This window comes from Gorilla gorilla, chromosome 18 (assembly GCF_029281585.2).
Source record: "Gorilla gorilla gorilla isolate KB3781 chromosome 18, NHGRI_mGorGor1-v2.1_pri, whole genome shotgun sequence".
NCBI classification, from domain to species: Eukaryota; Metazoa; Chordata; class Mammalia; order Primates; family Hominidae; genus Gorilla; species Gorilla gorilla.
In genome coordinates, this window is record NC_073242.2 from 35,832,521 (window position 1) to 35,840,890 (window position 8,370).

At 49.7% G+C, this 8,370-nt stretch overlaps 1 protein-coding gene across 2 annotated transcripts in view; it reads right to left on the reverse strand.

The window, feature by feature from the left end:
• LOC115932749 (zinc finger CCCH domain-containing protein 7A) overlaps nt 1–237 on the reverse strand; it is a 47,659-nt gene extending 47,422 nt beyond the window's left edge. Inside the window, exon 1 of one of the 2 annotated variants that reach the window (XM_055365875.2) lies at nt 41–237. The gene's annotated coding sequence lies outside the window, so the exon portion shown is untranslated. The remainder of the gene's footprint in view (nt 1–40) is intronic. The other variant, XM_055365877.2, reaches the window with a different exon arrangement.
• Between the last annotated feature and the right edge of the window lie 8,133 nt (nt 238–8,370).

Below are 8,370 nucleotides of genomic sequence, written 5' to 3' on the forward strand. Positions count from 1 at the left end.
CGCGTTTCCTTCATCCCCGGCGGCGTCCCCCTACCCCTACCTGTGGGGACGACGCGCCGGCCGGCGGCAGAAGGCAGGCGGAGGCGGGCGGCGGCAGGCGGGCGGCGGTGGCGGCGGCGGCGGCGGGGCCTGGGTGCTCGCTCGCAGCTCTCCCTCGGTTAGCGGCGGCGGCGGCGGCGGCTCGGTTGCGCCCGCGGCGGCGCCCTCTAGCGGCGGGAGGCCGCGCTTGCCGCCCGGGAGACGCCGCCATTGGCTGCGCCGGAGCTACGGGCTGGGGGCGGTGGCGCCACGTCTGACTCGGGGCAGGGACCTGGGCGCGCCGTTCAATCCGGAGCCCCGGCGTCGACGCGCGGCCCACTGGGTGAGCCAATGGGAAGGCCACGTTGCGCACTGGACGCGCTCGGACTCAAGACGGATTAACCAGCACCGGGGTTTTCTGGGGCCTCGCCCGGGCCGCGGCCTGAGCAGAAGCGCTAGGAGGTAGAACAGCGTCCAGCGGGGAGAGGAGCTAGAGTCGGCATCGGGAAGCCCACCCTGGAGCCTGCTTAGCTTGACGAGCCCTCAACCGGGGCGCGCTGCTCTGCGAAGAGTAACCCTGCATCCTCAGAACAACCGTGATTGTCCTCATTCCTACATATGAGGAACGGAGGCGCGGAGCCCCACGGCAGCCGGGGATCCAAAGACAGCCTCCCTCCAGTTCCATCTGCCGGCTCTTGGAAGGCCTGGATCCCTGTCCTTCAGGGCCCAGCCCAAATGCTGCCTCGTCCATCTGCGTTTTACGGCCAGGTGCCCCGCTGCGGGCACGGCTTTTTGTAAAATGCTCAGCTCAGCAGTGGGCGAGGCAGGGTCCCTGCCCCATGGGATGGAGGGCGGAGATCAGGACCCACAAGAGGCCAAAGACCATTTTGGTCGGTGAAGACCAAAGAAATTCAAGCAGGAGGATGTGACAGGAGCTTTTGGGAAAGCCTCTGAGGAGGTGACAGCCATGCAACCATGTTCGGGGAAGTGTGCCGCAGGCAGAGGGGAAATGAGTGCAAAAGCCCTGAAGCTGGAGTTCGGTGTCTGGATAACTGGAAAGGCCTGCATAGCTGATGTGTGCTAGAGGGGAGAAAGATCTGTGACACAGAGGGGCCGCCATGTGGAATTTGGAGTTTTGTGTGGAAGGGGGTCATTCATTGAGTCTGAATTGGGAGTTCCGAGGTCTCACTTATATTTTAGAAAGTTCTCTCCTGCTACTATGCAGAGATTGGGCTGTAGGAGAGACAAGAGGGGAAGTGGGGACGCTAGCTACAGTAGCTCTTCCAGGGGTCTGGGTGACGTAGATTTACAAACCAGAGTATTAGCTCAGGCTGCCATGACAAAATACCCCAGACCAGGCAGCTTAGACAGCAGGAATTTATTTTCTCACAGTTTTAGAGGCTGCAAATCTAAGGTCTGGGTGCCGGCAGGGCTGGTTTCTGGTGAGGCCTCTCTCCCTGGCTTGCAAACAGCTGCCTTCTCACTGTGTCCTCCTATGACCTTTTCTCTGTGAGCAGGAATCCCTGATGTGTCTTCCTTTTTCTTACAAGAACAACAATTTTACTAGATTAGGGCCCCACCCTATGACTTCATTTAACTCCAATGACTACCTAAAAGGCCGTATCCAAATAGTCGTATTAGGCCAGGCGCGGTGGCTCACGCCTGTAATTCTAGCACTTTGGGAAGCCGAGGCAGATGGATTGCCTGAGCTCAGGAGTTGGAGACCAGCCTGGGCAACACAATGAGACCCCGTCTTTACTAAAATACAAAAAATTAGCCGGGCATGGCGACGTGCACATGTAATCCCAGCTACTCGGGAGGCTGAGGCAGGAGAATCGCTTGAACCTGGGAGGCAGAGGTTGCAGTGAGCTGAGATAGCGCCATTGCACTCCATATTGGGCGAGAGAGAGACTCTGTACCAAAAAAAAAAAAAAAGTATTAGGGATCCTATGACTTCATTTAACCCTAATGACTGCCTAATATGCCTAATAGCCATATTAGGGTTAGAGCTTCAACATACGGACTCGGACTCCGGGGTGGGTATGTGGGGAGCGGGGAGCGTTTCAGTCCGTAGCACCAGGTAAGTGCTGCAACAGATATTGGAGAGCTGATGGGCTGTGGTTTTAGGGAAGCTCCTCTAAGAAAGGGGTGGATTATACCGGGCGCACTGGCTCACATCTATAATCCCAGCACTTTGGGAGGCCGAGGCAGGGGGATCACGAGGTCAAAAGTTCAAGACCAGCCTGGCCAACGTGGTGAAACCCTGTCTCTACTAAAAATACAAAAATTAGCCAAGCATGGAGGCAGGCGCCTGTAATCCCAGCTACTGGGGAGGCTGAGGCAGGAGAATCACTTGAACCTGGGAGGCGGAGGTTGTGGTGAGTCGAGATCGCGCCACTGTACTCCAGCCTGGGCGACACTGCGAGACTCCGTCTCAAAACAAAATAAGAAAAAGAAAGGGGTGGATTATTCTCGTGACCAGAGGCTGCTCGTCATTCAGGCCTCAACTCCAGTAGCCTCTCTTGGAGAGGCCTTCACTGACAGCCCATCTAAAAGTTGCTCACTAACACAGTGCCCTATCTGATCTTCCAAGCAGTCATCATGATCTGAAATGACCTCGTCTAGTCCTGTTGCCAGAAGGCTCAGGAGGTCTCTGGATACTGGTGAGACCCCAGCCCCATCCAGTTTCCAGGTTCTTGACACCTTGGAGAGAAAGAATTCAAGAATGAGTTGAATGAAGCAAAGAGCAAGAAGGTTTTTTTTGTTGTTTGTTGTTTTTGTTTTTTTGAGACAGGATCTCAGTCTGTCACCCAGGCTGGAGTACAGAGGCGCAATCATGGCTCACTGCAGTCTTGATCTCCCGGGCTCGGGTGATTCCCGCCACCTCAGCTTCCTGAGCAGCTGGGACTACCACCACACCGGCTAAGTTTTTGTATTTTTTTTTTTTTTTTTTTTTTTTGTAGAGACAGGGTTTTGCCATGTTGCCCAGGCTGGTCCCAAACTCCTGGGCTCAAGCAGTCCTCCCACCTTGACCTCCCAAAGTGCTGGGATTACAGATGTAAGACACTGCACCGAGCTGCAAGAAGCTTTTATTGCAAAGCAAACATATACATTTAAGAGAGAAGTGCAGGCATGCCCGTGAGAATGAGTCTTGCACAATGGAGTTTGGGTTCCTAATTTTATGGGTGTTTATTTTAGTTACAGGATGGAATTATCGTTAGGCATTCTGGAAAGGGAGGGGATTTCAGGGACCTCCACCTCAATTACTGCCCCCTTTCTTCCTTATTTGGGTTTGCTGGAAGAAGCATGGACATGTCACCCTGGCCAGAGTTTTGGCCATCTTCTCTCCCTTGGGTTTTCTGTTATCCTGTGGTTTCTTTGCCTAGTTTCTGTTTCAGCTGTTGTTTGGGTTTTTCCATCCTCCTGTGACCACCCAGTGCTGTTCCTGTCTCAGGCATTTGGGCGCTTGTTTGCGGTCGGCCTCCAACCCTACAGGAGAGCAGAGACTCTGCTTTTTGTTTTGTTTTGTTTTGTTTTTGCTTTTTGAGACAGAGTTTCGCTCTTGTTGCCCAGGCTGGAGTGCAATGCATAATCTTGGCTCACTGCAACCTCTGCCTCCCAGGTTGAAGCGATTCTCCTGCCTCAGCCTCCCAAGTAGCTTGGATTACAGGTGTGCGCCATCACACCCGGCTGATTTTTGTATTTTTAGTAGAGATGGGGTTTCTCCATGTTGGTCAGGCTGGTCTTGAACTCCTGACCTCAGGTGATCCACCCGCCTCGGCCTTCCAAAGTATTGGGATTACAGGCATGAGCCACCACACCTGGCCCAAACCAGTTTCTTTCGTCCTATATTCTCAGCCCTTTGATAGTAGGTAGCACCCCTTAAATACTTCTGGAGTGGATGTCTCAAGCAAGCCTGAGGCTAAGATCTGATTAGAAGCGTGAGTAGGAGATATCCTAATGCAGTGGTGCATGTAGAAAAGAAAAAAGCCTGACGCGGTGGCTCCCGCCTGTAATCACAACACTGGGAGGCTGAGGTGGGTGGATCGCTTGAGGCCAGGAGTTCAAGACCTGCCTGGCCAACATGGCAGAACCACGTCTGTACTAAAAATACAAAAATTAGCCAGGCGTTGTGGCGGGTGCCTGTAATCCCAGCTACTTGGAAGGCTGAGGCACTCATGCCACTGCACTCCAGCCTGGGCGACAGAGTGAGACTCCATCTCAAAAAAAAAAAAAAAGCTCTTGTGATTGCATTGGGTCCACCTGGATAACCCAAGATGGTCTCTTCATCTCAAGATTGTAACTTAATCCCAATAGCAAACTCCATTTTGCTAGGTAACAGGTTACTGGGGTCAGCATGTGGACATCTTTGGGGAACCATTATTCTGCCTACCACAGAGAGCAAAGTAAAGGACGTCTGCATATGGGTGGGCCTGCTTCCTGGGATCCCCATCTCCAGCCCTTGTTGAGGTGATGACACTCCCTATTCCCCCACCCCTGGTAGCACTAGGTGCTGTTGTGCTGAGGAAAATAGACTGACTCATTCCTCAGGCTTCCACTCTAGTGGGAGAAATTTTCAGTTTCTTCATTGGATATTACACTGACAAGTACACTCTCTAAGGACCTATTATGTGCCGCATGCCTGAGGGTACAAAGTTGGATAAGACAGGATTCCTGCCCTCAACCAGCCTACGGTCAGGTCAAGGAGACAGGCTGTGTGCATCAGTGATTCTAGGGGTGGCCAGGGTAGGCAGAGGAGTCTGTGGAGCCACCTAGGAGTGACCTCTTCATTCTCTCCAGAAATACTTACAGAGCACTTACTCTGTGCCAGATACTATTCTAAATTCATGGGATGTGTCAGTACAGAACAAAGATTACTATCCTAATGAAGTTTACATTCCAGGAGAGTGAAACAGACAACAGTATAAGTAAATCATAGAGTATGTTAGAGGATGCTAAGTATTATGTTTAAAGAAAAAGCAGGGGTGGGCAGAAGCCGAGCACAGTGGCTTCACCTGTCATCCCAGCACTTTGGGAGACTGAGGCAGAAGTTCGAAACTACTTTGGGTACCATGGTGAGACAGTGTCGCTACAAACAAAAAAGGTGGGGAAAGGGGGAGACGTAGAAGCAACAGTACTTAAAGACACTGATGTAGATGCCAGATTGAGAAGTATACAGGGTGGTTATCAATGAATGCTATGAAGATACCATAAAGGAGATGATGACAGGCTATTCTGGGCACACTGCTTGTGGGGTAGCCCTGCTCTGCAAGAAGCAGGGTTTTGTTTTGTTTTGTTTTTTTGTGTTTTTTTGGGAAAATTTAATTTTGGCCAGACATGGTGGTTCATGCCTATAATCCCAGCACTTTGGGAGGCTAAGGTGGGCAGATCACCTAAGGTCAGGAGTTTGAGACCAGCCTGGCCAGCATGGCAAAACCTCGTCTCTACTAAAAATACAAAAATTAGCCAGGCATGGTGATGCGCACCTGTAATCCCAGCTACTCAGGGAGGCTGAGGCAGGAGAATCACTTGAACCTGAGAGGCGGTGGTTGCAGTGAGCTGAGATCACACCACTGCACTCCAGCCTGGGCGACAGAGTGAGACTCCCATCTCAAATAATAATAATTTTTTAATTAATTGAAGGAGATGGTGGGGAAACCAAGTCATACAAAAGGGGTTGCAGAGTCATTCCTGTAGGGGTCCAGCCGGTAACCTAATGAGTGGAGCCTGCCCAGGGGTCAGCGTAGACTCATGAACACCCTGTCCACTCTAGCTAAGGTAACAACTGCTTCCCAGGCCTCTCCATTCTTGCCATGTGGTCTACAAATGCAGTTTTGCCAGAAACTCCAGGCGTATTTCAAGATTAGCTAGAAATTGGGATTTTATTACAACAAATACCCTACTTTGAAAAACTAATTAGTAGAAAAAAGAAACACTATATAATACAAATAATCCATGTCCATAGGCAGCAGTGAGCCCATGGGCCACCCACTTGCAACATCTGTCGTAAAAACTAAATAAGATAGATCTTAGGACAGACCTTCTAGATTCATTAATGGGAGTTATGATGTAGTCACCAGATGCTGTAGTGAATGCCATAAAAAATACAGATGGGGTTAGGTGGGGTGGCTTACACCTGTCATCTCAGCACTTTGGGAGGCCGAGGGAGGTGAACCACTTGAGGTCAGGGGTTCGAGACCAGCCTGGGAAACATGGTGAAATGCCGTCTCTACTATAAATACAAAAATTAGCTGGATGTGGTAGCGGGCACCTGTAATTCCAGCTACTTAGGAGGCTGAGGTGAAAGAATCGCTTGAACCCAGGAGGCAGAGGTTGCAGTGAGCCGAGATCGACCCACTGCACTCCAGCCTGGGTGACAGAGCAAGACTTTGTCTCAAAAAATATATATACGTGTGTGTGTGTATGTGTATATATATATATATATGTATGTATATATATTTGTGTGTATATTTTGTATATACATATGTATATACACACAAATATATTTGTATATATATATAAAAGATATATTTTTGTGTATATTTTTTGGGGAGAGGGGGAAAAAAGGGAAGACAAAGTTATGACCAGACACCTGGTCTTTTTTTCTTCTCTGTCTCTTTTTTTTTTTTTTAAGAGACAGGGCCTCTCTCCGTTGCCCAGGCTGGAGTGCAATGGCACAATCACAGCTCACTGCAGCCTCAATCTCCTGGGTTCAAGCAATCCTCCCACCTCAACCTCCCAAGTAGCTGGGACTGCAGGCTTGTGCCACAGCCTTTTTAATTAAAAAAAAAAAGAGAGAGAAAGAAAAAGCAAACAAGGGCTGTTCTTTCCTATGCTTTTGGTTTTTCTGAAGTATATTAGTTTGCAATTTCAGCCTTCTTGCTCACCTTGAATCCTCCACCGCTCTGCATGTTGTACCTGTTCTCAGCTGTATTAGGAGTCAGTATAATAGGATTATTTCCGGTTGCCTTGGTTTTCCTTTCAGCTGGGCACCAAATTAAGTGTCTCAGTAAAATAACCCATCTCCTAGCACCCACCCAAAAAATTGGGAGTTACTTTTCCTTGGCCCGTGAGGTCTCTGGATACCAGCTTCTACACATAAGCAGCAATAGCAGTAGTAGTTCAGCTTTATATACAAAGTTATCTGAGATTCTCAGCAGGAGCTGGCATGCACACATAGCAAAAGTGTCCACTTTTTAAAAATATATTCACTGGCTGGGCGCAGTGGCTCACGCCTATAATCCCAGCAATTTGGGAGGCTGAGGTGGGCGGATCACTTAAGGTCAGGTGTTCAAGACCAGTCTGGCCAACATGGTGAAACCCCATCTCTACTAAAAATACAAAAATTACCTGGGCATGGTGGTGGATGCCTGTAGTCCCAGCTACTTGGAGGCTGAGGCAGGAGAAATGCTTGAACCCGGGAGGGGGAGGTTGCGGTGAGCCAAGATTGTGCCACTGCACTCCAGCCTGGGTGACAGAGCAAAACTCCATCTCAAAAAAAAAAAAAAAAAAAATACACACAAACACAAGTTCCCCCCAAAGGAAAAAGATACTTTGTATTGTGATAAATATATTGACTCATTTAAGCTCTCCCAAATAAATACAAGGTGAACGTTTAAGATGCTATGAGTAGGTGGCACAGTTGTGGAAAGAGAGGGGCTTTGGAGTCTGGCAAGCATGGAGACAAGTCCTCCTTACCCATCTGGGTGGCCCTAAGCAAGTATCTTTCAGAGCCTCGAGGTCATCTTTAAATGTGGATAATGATCACCCTGGCACGGTGATGATTAAATAACATATATAAACCACCTGGCACAGAGACTGTTCAATAAATAGCAGATCCTTTTTTTTTTCTCGCCTAGAGTTCAGTGGCAAGATCACGGCTCACTGCAACCTCAGCCTCCCGGAGCTCAAGGAGTCCTCCCACCTCAGCCTTCTGAGTAGCTGGGACTACAGGCATGCGCACCACCACGCCTGGCTAATTTTTGTATTTTTTGGTAGAGACAGGGTTTTGCCATGTTGCCCAGGCTGGTCTCAAACTCCTAGGCTTAAGCAATCTGCCCACCTCGGCCTCCCGAAGTGCTGGGATTATAGGTGTGAGCCACCGTGCCCAGCATAGCAGTTATTATACTTTCCATGATGAATGGAGTAATCTTTCCAGCAGTAATCTTTGGGGTGGGAAGGGGTACTTGCACACACACACACACCCCATCCCAGAGATTGTGAGGCATGCTCCCTAGTCCCCCTGGGAGTGACTGCCTTGGAAAAAATTGTTCCTGAGGGGCAGGATGGAGGGTCACAATCCCTCATCCTTTTCCACCATGAGGTGGAAAAATGGTTGAGTCTCTGCCTTAA